This window comes from Mus musculus, chromosome 13 (assembly GCF_000001635.26).
Source record: "Mus musculus strain C57BL/6J chromosome 13, GRCm38.p6 C57BL/6J".
In the NCBI taxonomy this organism is placed as follows: domain Eukaryota; kingdom Metazoa; phylum Chordata; class Mammalia; order Rodentia; family Muridae; genus Mus; species Mus musculus.
This window is the reverse complement of record NC_000079.6, coordinates 50,745,298-50,765,552: the sequence shown is the minus strand read 5'-3', so window position 1 is coordinate 50,765,552 and position 20,255 is coordinate 50,745,298. Positions and strand designations below refer to the sequence as shown.

Below are 20,255 nucleotides of genomic sequence, written 5' to 3'. Positions count from 1 at the left end.
TGACCTGGAAGGACGAAAGAAATGGGACTGTTGAACTCTAGTTTGGACAAAAACCAATGAGGTTTGTCCAATGTGGCCACCATACAGAGACCTGTGACCTCATTTCCTATATGAACCAAGGGTAGGTTAATCTTGTAACTAAGCAATCGAATGTCAGCCAATCACAGCAAAGAAATTCCAGCCAATCACAGGAATGGATTCAATTACAGGCTGCCAGTTGATCACATGGTGCATGCTGCACATGATGCCTGCAGCCAATCAGACTGTATCGGAAAGATTCGCTGCTCTTCCGCTGTTTAACTGCTGGGTGTGCAGTGAATCTGGAGTAGAACAGATCTGGACCTTGTTAATGTATCTGCTGGAAGCCTTCCTGTAAGGATCCCTACCCAGGAACCAACAGAGAACCTGTGTCCCCCATGGCTTTTGGGGGGAATTCAGAGGTGCTGGGGGCGGCTCGGACTTGACTGTGGAGCTGACATGCCTGGCAATATTGAAACCATAGCATCTGGGGACACTGTTCTGCTCAAGGTGATTTTTGCCAACTGTAGCCCAGCCAGAGAGTCCTACAGAGTGTGGCAAGGGAGGAGATAAGGAAATCTTAGAGCAGGGCTTTGGAGACCCGAAAGGGAAGGCAATTGCAAGGGGAGTGCTGGAAGAATGTTTGAAAGAGGGAGAAGTGGGAGGAGCCCCTGGGAACTCAGGCCCTATACTGCCCCCTGTGGGCTACAGAAAAGGTGCAGGCCTCCAACTTCTTTCTCTTCCTCTTTATCCCAGGGACCTGTCTGGAGGAAGAAGGAACTACACCAGCCCAGGAAATGGAGCAGGGTTTCATATCAGTAGCCTCCACAGGTGTTGCAAGTCTGTGACACACATGTAATCAGACAGACAGATATGCACGCATTTGCACCTAAATTAGGGGAAAGGTGACCTGTGTTCTCATAGTGGGAATATCTGGAAGGCTTTAGAGCAGCAAAACAGGCTGCTCCTCTGTTTTGATGCATCTTCATGACCAAGTGGACAGACCCTAGGACTTGAAGCTTTCCTCAAGATGAGTGCTGCCTAGCCAGGACCCTTCCTGGCCTGCTCAGTGCCCAGGTAATTCCTGCACTTTGAACAAGCCCCTTCCTTTGTGTGAGCCAGTCCTGTAGGATAGCCTGGTCTTCGGCTGGTCTCATGGAATGGCAAGTGCTGGAAACCCAGAAGGACTTACTGTATGATCCCAGGTCATGCTCTTGATAACATTAGGTACCCTCCTCTGCTCTGAGTGTAGTGTTAGTGCTTTGTGTATGTATAAACGTCAGCCAGCTATGAGTCACATTGAGAATTCTTAGGTCTGGCTTCCACATCAATCAGCAATTCATGCTTTCTGGAGTTAAAAAAGCTCTTAGGAAATAGTATTTCTTGATTGAAGGTTCTGCTTGCTTTCAAAAGTCTGTGATGGAGCTTAGGTTTTTCCAGGCTTGTGGTTTAGGCCAAGAGCAAGGGTCACTGGGATGGTGTTAGAGAGAGGATGCTCAGAGCCAAAGATCCCATCACTAGAGTTAGTGCTATGTCCTGTGAGGGCAGAGGCTTCTTGCCCATGGACCCCACGACTGCACACATAGGCTTGAGAAGATGGAAAGCAAGAGAGCCCTGGTCAGAGTGACACATCCCTCAAATGCCATCCATAGTCACCAAACATTGTAGTGATGCAAGTTCAGTGTGGCATATCCAAGGGATCTTGAGGGGGCAAACAATGACTACTGTTTTAGTTAGGGACATCATGGAAAAGCTTACAGTCATGAGGTTTAGTCCATTATCCTGGCAAGAAGCCTAGCACCATGCAGGCAGACATGGTGCTGGAATGGTACCTGAGAGTTCTACATCTGGGTCTGCATGCAGCAGGAAGGAAGACTGAGTCACTAGGCTTGGCATGAGCCTATGAGACATCAAAGCCCACCTCCACAGTGACACATTTCCTCTACCAAGGCCACACCTACTCCAACAAGGTCATCTCTCCTCTCCCTATGGGCCTATTGGAGCCATTTTTATTCAAATCACAACTGAGGAGGACAACACTACTTTGTCACCCAGGAGAGCTGAGGGGCTACCAGGCTCAGCTCCCACAGACTACATCATGGAGAACTGGCTTCTGTCCTGGGGATTTCATTTCTCTCAAGGAAGCCCAGGGCGCAGGAGATAGCACAGCCCCAGCATTCCTGAGCCCTCCTTGTGATGTGTGAGATGCTGGGCCTTCTTATGCCTCTGTGTACCCATACCTACACCTGCACAAATGTAAAACCTAGCCAGAGGTTCAGGCTGATTGCTGTCCCTGTTTGTGATCACCTTGTTTTTCACTGGATGTCTGTGGCCTCTGGAGCTGATATGATTGATGGCCATGGCTTATGTCTCTCATCACTCTGCTTTGTTCTTTGCCAAAATGACCCCCACTGTTGATAGGAGTAGCTGCCCCCAGGGGGCTGGGCATAACTCATCGTGGTATCTTCATTATGATGGGCCTCTTTGTGTCTGAGCCTATCTTTTGCAGTAGGCTGTCTCTAATGATGTCATGAGCATCCTTCTGTCCCATGTATAGAAAAAGATTCCTTTGGACTTAGATCCAGCTCTGGAAAGTAGCTACAGGGACAATGCACTAACCTAAAAGTAATCCATTTCCTAGACAATGTTATTCACATACTGCAGAACATTTTCAATCCTTCTCTTAAAATGCCTTTCTGGGGGAGAATGTCACTTCTCTGATGGGCATAGGGAGGGCATGCTCCCAACAGTACCCACCTAGTTTCCTGAGCTGAGCATGGGCTCAGCTCACCAGCTTGGGAGGCCCTCATCCCTGCAAACCTTTTACTTGCTGTTCTGCTGTGGTCCTTCTGTGGCCACCTCTCTCCTGGTTGTAGAAGTATCCTGCTGGGGCTCCTTCTGAAACCTTCTCTTTGGCAAAATGCTCCTTCTGCTCTCTGGTGTACTTCAAGCTCATTCAGAGAGCAGAGAGTCACCAAAGTCTCCATGTTGCTTCTAGATGCTCTGGAAGAGAGAGAGAGAGAGAGAGAGAGAGAGAGAGAGAGAGAGAGAGAGAGAGAGAGAGAGAGAGAGAGAACAGGCTGGCTGAGGTGGGGAGTGTGGCTCGGTGAGGTGGCAGAGGACCAGGGGACCATTCTGGAAACTGTTTTGTTAAGTGTATACCTCCCGCTATTGTGATTTCAGGCCCACATGCCTGCATTCTAGAGTAGAGGAAAGGTTTTTACAGATCTCAAGCCTGACTTTGCCAGATTCATTGATAATTCAGGCAGTGACATCAGGCTGTCAGGGAGGCTCAATTAGCCCTCAGCAGTGACATCACTGATGCACCTCCAGTGACTCCACAGTCATGGTGCTTTCATCATTGATACTGGAATCCTATTTCAGTCTTCATGATAGTCTCACTTCTTCAGTGTCTTCTGAGGCCACCCACCTACCCACCTGTTGTGTGTCACCCATCATCTTTGCAAGGCTCCGGCTTGACTACATGCTGAATCTCTGGGCTCCCAGGATAGCCTTGCTCTGGCAGGTTCTAACCAGGAGAAAGCAAGCTTGGTCCTGACAAGGCAGGCAGTGCTCCTGTGCAGTTGTATGGCCCAGGCAGAAGCAGATAGGGTCCTGCTTTGAGGCCCCTGAAACCCTGCAGATAACCAGGAAGAGAGAGGATTCTGTACCATGGCAGCTGACTTGAAACTTTTGATGAAGTTTTTCCAGGTAAATGGGAACGTTAGCAAGAGACACAGATGGTAGAATTTGAAAGGCAGATCAGGGAAGGTATGAGGCTGGAGTGTCCCTTAGCATGACATCCCCTGGCTCCAGAACCTTCAGGTTTGGGCCCCACCTGAGCCTCACAAGATGCCAGGTGTCTTACTTTCTGACTTAGGTGAGACCTCAGGTCAAGGAAGTTAGGCTCCTGGGGGTGGGCATTCTCATGGGATGTTCAACCCTTCTAGGATGTTGGCTTTATGGACTGAGGAAACTGGGCTTTGGGCAAGCATGGTCGACAGCAGACCATGATCAGCACTCAAAGAGGTCACCCTGCCAGTCTCGCTCCAACTTCCTGCCATGATTGACTTTCAAGTTGTTCTAGAAATGTTTCTTGCTTGAGTCACTAGAAAAGGGATTTCTGGAATGGCACTTGCCAGGCCTCAGTGTGTGGGTGATGCTTCAATTTCAGGTAGCTCTTCTCTTCCATCCATTGCCCTCTAGTCTCTTCCTTCCATCTTTTAGTTTCACCTCTTGGCCCATCTTAGAGGGCCTTTCAGAGCAAAAGGACCCCATCATCTACACAGCCTTTCTGCCTTTACAAGCAACTGTGGACTTTTCTGTCCCTGGCATTGACATGTTCTTGAGAAATAGGTCACAGGCTCTCTAGTCTGCAATACCTGTCTCCTGTTTGTCTCCAGTTCTGCTGTACGTACATGGAAGATCAAAGTCGTTGGGCATGTGGAACTGGTCAAAGCCCATCCCCCTATTTACTTGGTTCCGATGTTGATCATAGGCTCTCAGGTCTTCAATCCATGACTGCAGTTTGTCTTCAATTCCTCTGTATGTGAAGGGACAGTTATGCATCTCAGGGATTGTGACATGGCCACAGCTCTTTCTGCTTGGTACTCTGCTATGATCTGTGTAATACAGACCCCCAGAAGGATAGGATGAGCCACCTAGCTGGGATGTCAGTGATTCCACTGTACACATTTGTACCTTTGGTTGGTCCCTTTCAGTGTTTTCCTGGATCTGGACAAGAATACTCACGAGGGATTGTATTTCAGCTACCATATTGTAGATGTCCTTGTATCTTGTTACAACCTCCTGCATTTGGACAGTAGATGCTGGGGTGTGATCATTGTGTAAAGAATCTCCCTGCCTGTTATATTTTCTGCTGAAGTTTTCATATTGTAATGGATTCCTTCTGATGTACTTCCAAGAGCATTTAGAAATAATCTCTACTTTTCCTGGTATCCAGGTTGTATCATTGAGCTGGGTGGAGCTTGGGATGGAAGGCCTCACTCCCCTAAGGCTTTCTCCCTGACGTATGCCTGTAGATCTTACAATACTCTGCCTCTCTTCATAGTGATGAAGCCACTTGGGATCCAACAATTTGATTTTATCCTTCAGGACACTGATCTCTTTAGTTTCCACCCTTTCATGGGTCTTCATCTAAGCCCTGGAAAGCTTGCATGTTTTGGCATGTATTCTGGGCCATGAGTACTGCGAAAGCAAGCTGACCTTGGCAGGATGTACTGTATTGGGTCCATCTGGATCATGTTTCACAAGCCAGGCTTCTGGCTGCTCCTTTGATATTAAGTCAACCTTACGGTATGCTTGTGGTTTTAGACCTGAGTCCTGTGAGTTGTGTGTGGTAGGTGTTTGGAGATGGCCTGGAATTTGGTTGGCCTGTAAAGATCCAAAGTTCCTGGGATCCATAGTGATGGCTTGGTCATTGTGAATGTCACTGGATCCCTGACTCACTCTCAATGCAGGAGACAGCTGTTCTTTTTCCTCCACTATATTGCTTTATTTGGCTGTTGAAGGTGTGATACTTTCTTCAGGGTCAATCACTATCTCCTGAGTCCACATGTGTAAACCTCTTCCATGGTTGAAGCTTTGGCATTTTGGGGCTGGTATTGGGTTGCATCTTGTCTTTTCCTGTGCATTGGATAGTTCGGCTCTGTGGGGGTTTTACCTGGAAGCAAAAAGCAGGTTGCCGAATACTCAGGTATCCCTGCGATCGATCTGGTTGGGCTTTTGAGGGCCCATGGCTGACAGCAGGTGGAGGTGTTCTTTGGGTCTCCTGAACCTCTGCAGGTGAGAATGTAAACTCAGCACTCTCAATCCTGGCATTTGAAATACTTTCCACCCTTGTCCCTCATGGATCCTTGTGATGTAAATTTTCCAGGACCATGACAGCCTTGGAATAGTATTCAGCCTTGGAACCACAGATGGGTGAGGAGGCAAACCCAACCTGGGGAACTTTTGAGGCTGGAACCCCAGGTGGATTCAGATCCCTTGCCTCAAGGTTCTCCTGATATGGTCTTCTGTGTTTCTTTGGGAGCTTTGTGCTGTTTGATTCCAGCTTCCTTTCAGTGTTTGAGTCAAGGAAGGAATGTTGCTCCTAAGGGTTCTTGTAGGACAGAGTGTCTGTCCTCAGTGCAGGGTTCCTGGATTTTAGCCCCTTCCCAGGGCTGTTGCTTGAAGTGGAAGGCACATCTTTGTCTCCTACACCAATACCCTTCTTGATGGTGTTATGTATATCACAAGTTGCTATGTCCTTCTTTACAGGTACACCCAAGGGAACAGACTCCATCATTTTACTACATTTGTAGGGTTTGGAGTTGACGATGGAAGGCTTGGCAGCCTGGGAGAGTTGAGACCTTCTTTTACAATAATGATCACTATTTACTGGGAAATGTTCCTGAAACTGGGTCAGTTTCCTGGATGGGTGGAGTGTGACAGGTTCTCCCATATGAGGTGCCTTGTCTTCATTCTGTGGCTCCCCATTGTTATGGATGATCTGACAATTCTCAGGAAGGATGGATGCTGTCCTGATACCTGTAGTGTGCTGGGTGCCCTTGGACAAGTTCTGAGTGGGCTTACAAATAGCTTCTTGATGTTTTTGGATATCAGAAACTTTGGTGTTTTTCCAGTATATTCCATATGGCAAGGACTGGTGTTTAGTTGTTAGTGGTGTCTGTGTCCCTCTCTCAGTGGTAGGACATGCTATTCTACAGGTCCTTCTCTTGAAACAAGGAGACATTTGGTTTGATGTAGAGCTTGGGACCATTTCCATTTCTTGGAACCATGCCACACCTTCCAAGCTTGTGTCACAAGTTTCAGAGGCAATGGCAGGTCCTGGGAAAGCTGTGGTTGTCCTTGCCCCTGGGCTAGAGCTTGGGCAGGGCCACAGGCATCACAAAACCTCACGATTTTCCCTTCTGACAAGGTAGGGCTTCTGAGGATATGGGCAGTAGCCAGAACTGACTCAGGGAACAGAGAGGAAATGCCCCAGAATATGTGACTAAACTCCTTTCATATAAGATGCTCCAAGACCTTGAGGTAAGACAACTACTGAAAGAGAGGAAGGTGATCCATTTTGTGAAGAGGGTTCCACAGGGGTTGTGGTGGGGAGTCCTGGAGCAGTTGCTTAGTGGAACTGCAAAAGAGAGCAGGCAAAACATCAGCCCCAAGCAGAGGATCAAGAAAGCCATCAGTCTGTGTAAATATGGCACCTGTAGCCATACAGTGACTCATTGCCTCCGTGTCACATGTTCCTTATTCTCACATCCAACAGGGCTGTCTTCCCATTCCACACTGCATAGCAACTCCAGACCCTGAGCTCACAATCAATCTGGCTTGAAAATTCCCATGAGACAAAGATTTCTTACATTCTTATAGGTTGTGATGGAGTCTTGGTCTCTTCCACATTTTTTCCTCTATCTCTACAACTTGGAGATAGTTAAGTAAGAACAGGACAAGGAATGAGAACACAGAGGAGTGAGGCATCTCTCTTATGATCACCTCTGCAAGGTCTCTAATGGTCAACTATCATAGTGCAAGGAACACTGAAATTGAGAAGGGAATGGAGGGATCTCATGTCTCCATTACACTTTCCTGCTCCTCCCTCAACTTGTGTAATTCCACTTACAACATATAATGCCCCCAGGATCAGTTATCTGAAAGAGAAATGCAGATGGGAGTATTGAAGCAACCTGCTGTCAGGTAGACCATGGAGTTCCCTATACAGGGCACAGCATCAGTCCAGTGCCTTGAACAACACTCACATGTGTAGCTCCCATCCTAGCCCAACCACAGCTTCTTTCTGTCACAAAACTTGGGTGTTCCCTGATTCTACTTTCCTTCCCAGAAGTCCCTCTTACTTCCTGTATGTCATGTCCTTGGACGCATGGCTCTCTCATCATGAACCTGGTCACTAAATTGTAGGCCAGATGGAATCTCTCTCCACAGGAAAGCAGAAGCCTACCTTTTCCAGTAGCAGTTTTCTTCCTGTTCTTGTTCTGCCCCCTCCTCACACCCTGCCATTTAGAAACAACACAAATGAGCTGGGGTCTGTTCTTCCTCTCTCTGGTATACAAGCTGCCTGCTCTCTTTGGTCTTGAATACATGAAATCTGCATTTCCCAGTGAGCTCTCTCTCTCAGCCATGTTTGCCTCATTCACACTGTACTCACTTCCTTATTGCCTTGTTGGAAAAGTTGCAAAAGGGGCTATATATGCTACACATACCAGGGATGTCCTCAGTCAGTGTCCTCAGACAGGATCCTACCCAAGGCTGAGCACCTGTAGCTGCCTTTGTGCTGTCAGGTGATACCTGCTCCCTAAGAGCCGAGGAGACTCAAGCCCTGATCTGAGGCCCTTGGTCTCATCACCTGCTTGTTGTCAGCACAGCACAGACAAATCAAGAGCCTCAGCAGAGGACAGATGATCTCTTCTGAGCTTCTCCTGTGTCCCCACCAACTCAGAAATGCAGCCTGTCCATGGAGCCTTAGTCCTCCTTAGTGGCCTCTGTGTCACCCTGTACAGTGCTCTGAGAGTGTCAGGCAGACACCTCAGCGCCATTTTAGCCTCTGCCCTGCCCGCCAGCCCCTGCAGACTGAGGTACTGCTCTTTCTGGTGACTTCCCCTTACCTGTCTGACTACCTGACCAGGAAATATGAGAGCAGCAGTCAAGAGCAACACAGTTGCTGCTCCAGTGTGTGTGTCTACTACTGCTCTACTCACTTTTGGGGTATGACTTTCACTTCCAGGTAGTGGTGACACTGAGCAGTCCTTCAGGAAGGGGAGTAGTAGGAAAAAGAGCCCAGCTCCACACATAAAGGCAGTGGTCATGTCCATTGCTATGAACACAGAGCTGGGGCTCATCCATGAGTCTCTAATGCTATTTATCAGAGCAAGAAAATTCTCCATCTTCTGAATTCCCACACAGCTGTCAGAACACTAACACAATGGAGCTGCACCATGGAGTACAGCGTGTGACTTGTCAGGAGGGCTCAGGCCACACCACAGTGTGTCTGACTTTTTATTACATGTCCAGGATTATGAGTTCAGTTACAATTAGAAAATGCAAACAGAACAGATTGTATTATTATCAGCCCTGTAACTCCAATTTAGAGAATTTAAAGAATGTCTCCTCCAAAGCAAACATGTTGAATTATTATATGACAGCCTGCTCTGAGGCTGGAAGTGTTTGCAATTGAAAGCTTTCCAGACAAACAGAAAATATCTGAACCAGGCTTTTTTATGAATACGAATGCAGAAACCTATCTCCTTTTATTATATATTTCATCATCTAAGCTATGAAGTAGGAAAAGCTAATTTTAGTCAGTCTACTGAATTCTATTCCTCCAGAGGTATACCCTGTATGACCCCCCTATCTGTAAACTACATTTTTATATAAGTGTAAGCTATTGTAAGAGGCCTTGACTCTGTAACCTATTCTCCTGGCCAGTCCGAGTTTGTCAATTGTCTCTGTTTACACTGCTCCTTTTATACAGTTTGTGTTAGCTCAGGGGTAGAAGTCTAAGAAGATTCCTGGAGTAATGTCCTATCTAGGTATGTGCTTATCTGTGCTTAACAATCTCCAGGGCATAAGGAAGACTTCCAAGTCATGGCCAGATAAAGTTTACTTTAGGATTTTCCTAAAAATACTCATGCATAATTTGTCTCACGAAAAGACATGAAATGAACGATCTTGCAGAAAGCCCCCAGGAATTCAGCACACACAGACCAAACCCCAAAGTGACAGACAGAATGACAGCAGCTTCAGCCTGTGGCTCAGCCTTGTTGGAGCCTTGGCAAGCAGTAATGCTTGCTCCATGACCCCCGCCATTCCCAGCGGACATGGCTGTGCCGTGTTTCCTTTTGAAAACTGTTCAGTTCATTAGTCCATTTATTGACCAATTGTCCTTAGAGTTGAATATCTGCAGCTCTTTGTACATTCTAGATGTTAACACCCCACAGTGATGAGCTTATCCCAGGCTCTAGGAGGTCTGATTTCCCTAATGATAGCATCTTGTTTTGTGCAGAAGCATTTTAATTTTGTGTCATCTCATTTTCCAGCACATGGGGCCCTCTCCTGTGCTGTGGGTGCTCCAGTCAGTTCTGCCTATGCCTGTGTAAGCAGTGTTTTCCTTCTTCCCCCTCCAACAGCTTCAGCATTCAGGGTTTAAATTCAGGTCTTCTGTCTATTTTGAACTGATACTTTACAGGGCTCAAGAGGCAGATCTGTCTCAATTCTTTAGTTTTGAGGCATCAGTTGATTTTACCACCCAGCCCAAGGCATGGCTACATTTGTCTGGGCCCTGGCCCTGGCAAACAACCCTTGCCCCTAACACCTCCTACACATGTGACCCCACCCTGGCACAAATACACAGCCTTGGGAGCTCAGACAGGCCCCATTGAACAGGTCCCACCCCCTTCCCACAAGGCCCAAGCACAAAGACCAGCCCCAGTGGTTCAAGTCAGGTCCTCCCACTGGGCCCCAGAAGTGTGGCATGTATCTGAGGGCCCTACTAGTCAGGAGGAAAAAGCAGGTGGATTTCTGAGCCTAGGAGCTCAAGATCAGCTTGGGCAGTGTGTCTTTAGACAAACCTCAGATTTAGCTGTGTGTGTGTGTGTGTGTGTGTGTGTGTGTGTGTGTGTGTGTAGCTCAGAGGCAGAGTAACAAGGCCTTGCATGTCATCACCAGCACACACAAAAGAAAAAGGTGACAATGCAGCCCTCTGACTATTCCCAGCCCCTCTTCCTCAGGCTCTCACCTCAAGAGAGTGCAGCTCCTCATCTCTGCCCCAGCACAGGCCCTGCACAGGTCACAGAGGACTTTGTGTGTCGGGGTGTGGGGATTCTGAGCTGAGGATTTCTTTCTCTGCATCCCTTGAACTTTCTTGCATCTGAGAACTCTATGACACAGGAGCATAGATCCCACAGTTGGCTCTTTGTTTTCTCTGCTGGGACCAACCCTGCTCCAGACTGAGGTGACATGTCATGTCATCCAAGAACTCTTCCAGACTCTGAAGCTGCTCCCTTCTCCAAATGGTCTCCCTTGCTCTTACCTTCAAACTCACAGACTTTTCCCACACATGCTTCCTTGTCTCTCCTTGTGTGTGCATGTACATACATGCATGTGTGCACATATGTGTTCATAGGCTCTAGAGACTGACCAGGGCTCCATGCGTGCTCAGCACATGTGAGCTCTGTCATCCTGCAGTAACCTCACCTTTCTGTGCTCCCACCCACTAGACTTCAGCCCATGGACAGAACAGCATCCTTGCCACTATAGTATGTCTAGGACCTCATGCTTTGCCTGACACATACCTGTCTGTGTAGGTCTGCTGAACCAATTGGCACCTATGTTTGCATTGTAGAAAGTCTCTAGAAAGATTGCTGTGCTGTACAGCCCAGCCTGTCACCATTCCTCAGGAAGATATTGGACGCTGGAGGATGGGTGACTATGAAAACAAGTGTCACTTACTGTGAGCAGAGAGAGGGGACACCATACCTCAAAAAAATGACTGGAGGAAACCCAAAGAAGACCTGGACACTCCACATCGGCACTGAAATATCTTTATTCTAAGGCAAGTGGCCTTTCACCCTGGGCCAGTGGGTGAAAGATTTATATAGGCAGATACACTGTAAGCCTCATTTTCAAGGAAACCAGAGCCACAGCATAGCATTTCTACTGATGTGACTTTTCCTTTAGTTCACAAACATCCAGGGACCAGGAGGAAGCTTGGAGCTTTCCAGACAGAACAAACAAGAGCAGTGTCCTGCAACAATGTAAAGGGACCTGGAGAAAAAGAGGACACTTAGTAGCACCTGGACCTCTCTGTCCTCTGCAAGCATGGAGCCCTCCATAGGAAGCAGTGTGCACTGCGACTTTTCAGCAGGTCTGTGACCAGCTTGCACCACCACTTTTCAGCAGGGCTGTGACCTTGGGCAGGGCATCACTCCTTGACATTAGTCAGTGTTTCTTGCTTGGAAAGAACAAGGCCATGATGGGCAAAAGGAGCTTCTGGGGCCACGCCCCTTATCCCTGCAACACCTGGTCAGATTAAAGAGACCAGGTGTGAAGGCTAGCAGGGGGCGGGGTGAGGCCTTTCATATTCCTTTGTATTAAATTTTTCTTCTTGCCACATCTTGGCTACATTGTATTTTTAGTTTCAGATAATAGGCCAGTAGCTTGGAGATGTGAATTCTAGGAAGGGAAAAAACACTTTAAGGAGTGGATGAATGGACACAATGTTTAGTATTACCCAGGACTTACTAAAGTCAGCTTTCTCTGCAGAGGACAAGTTCCTTTTGGCTGGTTTCCAGGGACTAAAGAGAGGCAGGCATAAATCCTGTCTGTCTCCTTCCTTTGTGACATCTGGGAATTATCAGCAGGGGCTTCTCAGGGGGTCATTATTTGAAGTGATTAATGTTGCCTGGCTAGTTCTGCTGCTGTCCTAGGCACCAGGCTCTGGGAACAAATGGTAAGAAACAGTTCTCACCAACTTTCCAGGTAGACTTGGGCCCTCAACCAGCCATCTCTCAATTCACTTGCATATGTCCATTTGGTACAAGGGAAAATGAGCTCTTTCATACATCACATGGACCAACTTAGCCAACAGAACTGATGACAAAAGGTGGCCTGTGGGGATCTCTGGAGCTGAATTCTGAACACCAAAATTTAGTCAGAGGCCACACAGAGAATTACAGCAAGGGCCAAAAGGCCTGACTAATAGGCTCCATGGGGTGCCATCTTGGAAAGCCTGTCCTTCCTCCAGAAGCTAACTATTCATTCCCTACCCCTTAGGTGTTCCAGAGCATGTTCCCAACTGAGGTAGACATCTGTGGGTTACGTGAGGATATATGGAGAAAGCCTAATATGTAGGAGCTCAAATGACAGTCTCCATTCCCACTGTCAGAGTAAGGAACATGTGGATAGGCCATAAGAGAGTGTGCTGGGGTTTGAGCCTGTTGTTTTCCTCTCTCCTCTCAGGTAAGAGTTCAAAGCCACCATCCCAGTCTCACAGGTGTGCAGACATAGTTGTCATACAAGGCCACTCAAAACATCTCTGTGCATACCAGAGACTAAAACCCTCCCCCAAAGATCACCATCCTATGCTTAAGTTGGTGTCCATCTGGCCTGTTCCATGTAGGGCAATAGCCACCCTCTTTTGTCTCCTCATGCCTTGGCTTCATTAACATGAACAGGCCCACAGGCCTACCTCTGCAGTCACCCGCTTAGTCAAACCCACTCTGGTACCTTGAACTTGCTGCTCAGCATCTCTACCTCTATTTCCCCCAGGGGACTCGCCTGACAGTTGTGGCTTTACAGTATGATGCAATGCAGTGAGTGGCTGACCCACCAGAGCATGGCTTCCATTCCATACTGATGGATGAGCATAGGGCCATTCATTTTAACATTGCCTGGTCCTCCTCAACAGTCTAGGGACAGAGTGTCAATGTGTGGACCTGCTGCTGAGCTCAATAGATCCCAGTCACTCAATCATCCTTAGCTCATCAGCAAGTCACATCATTACACTGTCCCGTGGGTGTTGTGGGAGGCTGGCCTCTGATGCCTCCTGTTACCCTTCTTTATGCTTAGGTCAGCATTAAAACCAGGCTTCAGGAACTACATCTTCTACCGCTGGCTGGTACTTAGTGGATTCAGTGACATCTTCAGCAATAAGAGTCCAGTAGGTTAGGACTTCATTTAGCACCAGTGGTAGCCTGCCAACTCAAGGAGCCACTCCACCTACCTGAGGGTGCCCAGTGGATACTGCAGGCACCTTACTCAGCAGGGCACGACACAGCACTACTGGGTGAGAGTTCTAGTCCCGTGGCAATCCATTTTCATATGGGTCTGATCCCAAAGGTGGCATTGGGCACAAAGTAGAAAAATGACCACTGGCCTTGTGAAAGCTTCTGTGTCCAAGGCCTGACAGGGCCAACTTATCTTTGCAAAGTGGAACAGAGCCATCTCGGTTATCCAATCAATCCCCTGGGTTGGTGGTAAAAATCATACCTCATGGAAACATGTCAGGGGAGGAGATGGCATTACCACAGGGCACCAGAGCCTGGACCGAGGAATCTAAGAAGACAAAGAAAACATATAGCAGAGCTGCCCAAGGCTAGGTCAGACAGAAGCAGGAATGGTCTCCTCCTGAGCTGGGGCTTCCCTTCTCCTCTCTGCCAACAGCTCTCCTACCCACGCCAGGAGCAGCTTTCCAAGGCTACCTCCCATTTGTGCAGCTTTATCCCAAGCACACCTGATGGCTGCCCATGCCCTGCCCCTCCAACTCCACTCTTCAGGGGACTTGATCCTGCTTATCCACGGCCTCTCTACCACCCAATGCATTCATTCCTTTCCCTCACCTCAGTATCTAGAATTTCCTCAGGGCAGATTTTCCTTCTCCCCACAATCCCCAAACCCCATTCTCTATCCTTCCTCTCCCTTCTCTCTTTCCCATAGACCTTCCTACTCCCTATTTTTCTCCTTCTCACCCCCTCCCCTGTTTAGACTTACATGATTTCTGTATTTCTCTCCCATGCTGGTCAGTGAGAAGACTGCTAATTGTGCAGGGACCAAGCTGGTGAAAATCTGAAGCTTGTAAGGCCCTCAGCTCTGTGTCCAGAGGTGACTGACAGGGGCTTTGTGTGTGCCCAGTCCCACAGGTGCTCAGGATCTAGGGGTGGGATGATAGTGAACTATCTCTTTCTGGCTCCAGCATATAATACTGGGACCACAGTAAAGCTGAAGGAGGCAGGAAGTGATAGCTCAGGCCCAGCAGCTGGATGAGTTATGGGATGGGGGCATGGGGCATGGGGTGGTGGTGTGCCCTGCCGGTGTCTAATGGTGTGGAGGGAGGCACACTCCTGTAGTTCTGGCCTTGACCTTTCCTGTGGCTCTCAGTGCACACCAGATCTAAAACAGGCCCATCATTCAAGAACCATAGAACTGGACATGTTCTTCACCCCCTACAAAAGATAAGGGGAAAGGACTCTATTAGAGACTTTGACATAGACAGGAGTTAGCATGGAACTAACCTGCTATACCACAGCTCTCCACCAGGGTCCTCCCTTCTGAACTTCTGTTTTCCCTTTTGCCAAACCCTCCTCCCTCCACTTCCACCTCAGTTTACACCCTGTGCTGTCCACTTCTGGCTCAGCTTTCCCAGATCAGGGAGGAAGCTCCTTCTAAGGTGAATGACATCAGGAGGTTCATGTCCTGTGATATGTGCAAATTGCAAAGGTTATTTAAAAGGCAAATTTAAAATAAATTAAGAAGAAGTATCATAATCACCTCAGTTATTGTGTTTCCTGCAGACTCTGTTGTCCTCTCCTGCCACTGTAGTCTCTTACCTTGGGGATATAGCTCTTCTCTCTGAGTCTGGGGGGCAAGAGCATAATGTTCTAAGGACATGTATCTATCTCCCTAAACCCTTCCAGCCCCTCTGTCAGCTGGACTCAGGAGCTGTGGGTACAACCCGAGGCTGGTGCCTGGTGATGTTTGGCCCAGGATGACTGTAGGGAAGGAAGACTGCCCGGTGCCACTTTCATCGTCCCCGTGGTATTCCTGGGTAACCAAGTAGGGTGTAACAGGATGCCATGCCAGTGTTACTCTCCCCCAGACTGTTGGTTACGATATTGGTACCCACAGCACCACTCTGCAGACCTGGATGGCACAATTGTCTTCTCCAGGCAGCATTGCATGCCAGGAAGCCTCTGCAGCTCTTCCACCTCCCTTTCTTATCTTCCTCCTTCAATTGGCTCCTTCCAGATAATAGTAGAGTAAGAAAAGCAGGTTCCCTTCTCCTCTTCATTGAGATCATTGAGACTTTGACATTATTTTTGAGGGTTTCCTCATCGTGAGGCTGGCCTCATGCTCCTCCTCAATTGCCACCACGTTAACTTGTGAAGTGTGATATCACTATACAGTGCTAGATCAAACAAGCTAAGCAAGTCTATGAGACAAGGGCGTGGTCATACATTTCTATATTATAAAAAAAAAACAGAGTTATTTTGCACAACTGAATGATGACCTTCAAGGTTATAGAAAAAAAAATAAAACCCCAGAACATAGTCAACAAAACATAATAAAGATCAGAGCTAGAAATAATAAACATGATCAAAGTTCATTACATGCATGTATAGATATGTTACAATAAAATTCCTTATCTTGTACAGTTAATATATATTAACATAAGTTTTACAATAAGAAAAACCAAAGTTAAAAATGGCAAGCATAAATTGTCTATGTGGCAGTTTGGATGAGGATGACCCCATAGGCGCATATATATAAAATCTCTAGCTCATGGAACTGTTTGAGAAATATTAGGGCAAGTCTCACTCAGGGCAGGTTTCAAAACTCAGTCTTCCTTTCTACTCTGTGGTTTTTGTCTCAAGATGTAAACTCTCAGCAACTGCTCTAGTGCCATGCCTGCCTGCCTGCCTGCCTGCTTGTCATGACCCCTGCCATGATGGTCATGGACTCTAACCGCCTGAAACTGTAATTTCCAGACAAACTCTTCTATAAGTTACCTAGGTCATGGTGTTTTGTCAGAGCAATGGAAAAGTAAGTAAGCATTACAATGGAAAAGAATGTAATAATTAATGAAGGAAAATGAATATGTTTGTGTAAATCACACTCAAAAGCAAAACCAATAAATAGATAAATAAAAATTGTAAAAACTAAAACAGACCAGCTTAAGTGGTTTGTGTCTTTAATCCCATCATTCTACAAGCAGGGTAAATGGATAGCTGTGAGCTCCAGGCCAGCCTTCTTTACATAGTGAGCTCCAGGACAATCTGGCCTATATAGTTTTGAGCCAGCCCAGGAGCTAGAGTCTCAAAGACAACAAAATAAAGCAAAAAGACAACATCAAAAATCAATGAGCTGACAAGTGTACTATGTCACCGTCCAACTGATCAATCAGGAATGCTCAGGTTTTCCAACACCAACATCTAAGACCAAGTTCTCTCCAAGCAACAAACAGCTTCTCTGAAGTATAAGCACAAAGCCAGCCAGAGCCAATGTCTCATATGAGCAGGTTCCTGTAGCTACTCATGATGGCTCCTTGTGAGGTCACACCAAAAATAGGCCAAACATGGGAAGTTATAACCCACGTGACTGTCTTCTGTCTCAAGTTATTTTCTCATGGCTGGTCACATCACCATGACAAGACATGGCACACAGAAGGAAGAGTTTATTTCAGCTTAAGCTTTCTGAGGGCAGGGACAATATGGTGGTAGTCTCAGCTGGTGTCACTGGCAGCAGAGGTGAGGCAGTTGGTTAACACTGCTTTGACTTCCCAGAAGCCCAGTATTAGCAGCTACGCTCCACATTCAAGGGTTTCCCAGCTTCCTAAAACAGTGCTACCTAATGGGGACCAAAGATACAAATACATGAATAAGTAAAGGATTTTTAACAACACCATAAAACAGACCCTTTTCATTTTATTAATGAAAGCATTAGTAATCCTGCTAATGATAGACTCAGGCAGCTGTGTGTTTCCCTGGGTTAAATGCAATGGCATTTACTTATTACAGATTGAGTGTAAGTGCTTCAGTGGTCTTAAGACTTGGGCCCTAAAACTGTCATAATTTAACATGTACAGATCTCGTCGTTCTCTTTACTCTAGGTATGAGATTCCTTTTTATTTGGATTCAGGTCAATGGCTTTAAAGAATGGTAGCCCCCCACTGAAGCTTCAGTGCACAGGGATTCATGCATACACATCTGGAGGCAGCAAATCATTCTACAGCTGGTTCATGTGCAGGGGTGGGAGAGGAGGCCATGTCTGTCATCCCAGTTTTAGGAGTTCCACAGTCAAAGTGGGAGTCAAGTGTATTAGGAAGATGACCAAGTGTCTGTCCTATGGCAACCATAAGCTTAGCTCTTTGGGCATCAACTCCTGAGTTCAGTTTGTCTCCACTTCTCCTGTATGTAAATGGACAGTTGTGCTCCTCTGGGCTGACATGGCCACAGCTCATCCTGCTTGCTGCTCTGCTATGGTGTGTGTCATACAGACCCTCAGAGGTATGGGATAATGCATCCAGCTTGGATCTCAGTGATTCCACTTTACACCAGCCTTTTACCTTTGACTGTTCCCCTTCAGTGTTCTTAAGATCTGGAACAGAATATTCGCAAGGCATGTAATTTCACCTAGCATATGGCAGATGGACTCGTTTCTTGTTACAACCTTCTGTGTCTGCTCAGTAGCTGGTGGGGAGCTAGAATGCTTTAGAATATCCTGCTGTCCCTTGCATGTTGTGCTTAGGTTTCCACATTGAAAAGCATTCCTTGGGATGTTCTTCCAAGAGGTCTTAGACGTAGCCTCTCCGTTTTGTGGTATCCAAGTCTTGGCTGTATCCTTGAGCTCGGTGGAGCTCTGGATGGAACATCTTACTCTCACCTGCCTTTCTCCCTGACTTATGCCTGTGATCTTAGAGTGCTCTGCCTCTCTTCATGAAGGTGAAACCCCTTGAGATCCAGCACTTTGATCTGATCCTTTGGAACACTGATATCCTTAGTTTCCACCATTTCCTGTCTCTTTATGAAGACGTCACATAAGCCCTGGGAAGTCTTGGTGTTTTGGCATCTCCTCTAGAAGCTGGCCAGAGAGTGCTGGGAACGTAAGCTGACCTTGGCAGGGTGTACTGTACTGGGGCCAGCTGGATGATGGCTCTCAGGACAGGCCTGTGTCTGCTTCTTTGAAAAAAAGTCAAAGACCATATCTGGAGATGCTTGATGCAAGGGATCTGACCGCACCTGGAGTTCCAGCCTCAAAGTTGCCCCAGGTTGTATATCCCTCCTCTTACTGAACAGTTGTGTTTTTAGATTTAAGTCCTGTGATTGCTCTGGGATAGGTTTTTGTAGATGGGCTGGGCTTCTCTTGGCCTCTAAAAACCCAAAGACCCTGGCATTGATATTGGTGGTTTGGCTATTGTGAATCTCACTGGATCCCAGACTCACTCTCAAGGCACAAGGTAGCTCTGCTTTCCCCCACAGTGCATGGGATTGTTTGACTACTGAAGTTGGGACCTTTTCTGTCCCAGTGCTGTGGGGATGTCCTGGAGCCACGTCCTGAAACCTACTCCATGGTGCATACTTGGCCATGTTCAGAGTGGCATTTGAATGCTGGATGCCTCTTCCAGTTCCTCTGATAGTCATGCTCTTCTGGGGTTTTGCCTGGAAGTAGAAAGCAGGTTGCTGAACACTCAGGTATCTCTGCAACGGATCTGGATGGGACTTTGGGAAGCAGGTGGAGGGACTCTTTGGGTTTCCTGAACCTCTGCTGGTGAGTGTATAAACTCAGCACTCTCTAGCCTGGCAGCTGATGCACTTTCCATCCTTGTCCCTCCTGGATCCTGGTGATGTAAATTTTCCAGGATCATGGCAGCCTTGAAGTCGTATTCACCCTTGGAATCACAGATGGGTGAGGAGGGATTCACAACCTGGGGAAGGTTTGAGGCTGGAACTCCAGGTGGGTTGTGATCCCTTGCCTCTAGGATCTTCAGATATAGCCTCCTGTGTTTCACTGGTAGCTCTGTGAAATTTGATTCCAGCTTTATTTCAGTCTTTGAGTCAATTGTCTTCCTCTTGGTGAGAGGAAACAAGAGTTTCTTGAAAACAAACAAGAGTGAGGCTTCTCTCTTAGGAGTACCCATGCTAGGACTCTGATGCTCAACCACCATAGTGCAACAACAGAACACTGCATGTTTGTAAGGGGAATGGAGGGGTTTCAACTTTTCATTTACACTTTCCTTGCACCTCCCTCCACCCACTCCAGTCATTCCCCTTACAAGAGTGCAAAGTCCACAGGATCAATTATCTCAAAGAAAGGACAGCTGGGAGAATTGAAGTTTCTACTTTCAGAGGACCTGGGAATCTCATATACAGATACATAGCATCACTCCAGTGCCTTGAATCACACTCCCATGTGTAACACCCAGCCCAGCCAACAACAGCTTCTTTCTATCACACAACCTGCAGATTCCCAGATTCTGATTTTCTTCCCAGCATCCTCCTCTTCCTTCCTGTATCTTATGTCCTCAGGGAGCATGGCTCTCATCATGACCCTCTTCACTGAAGGGCAGGCTGGCTGGAATTCCTCTCTACAGGAAAGCAGAAGCCTACCTTTTACAGCAGCAGTTTTTCTCTTGGTGTTGCTCTGCCCCCTCTGCACTTCCTGCCAATTAGAAACAACACAAATGAGCCACAATCCCTTCTTCCTCTCTC

General features: G+C 47.3%; 1 long non-coding RNA gene across 1 annotated transcript; it reads left to right on the top strand.

The window, feature by feature from the left end:
- Window positions 1–304: 304 nt before the first annotated feature.
- On the top strand, window positions 305–12,160 carry 4930518P08Rik (RIKEN cDNA 4930518P08 gene). The gene is made up of 4 exons (NR_045364.1): window positions 305–528; window positions 775–1,095; window positions 11,396–11,605; window positions 11,731–12,160. It is a non-coding gene; the product is annotated as an RIKEN cDNA 4930518P08 gene (long non-coding RNA).
- The last annotated feature ends 8,095 nt before the right edge of the window (window positions 12,161–20,255 follow it).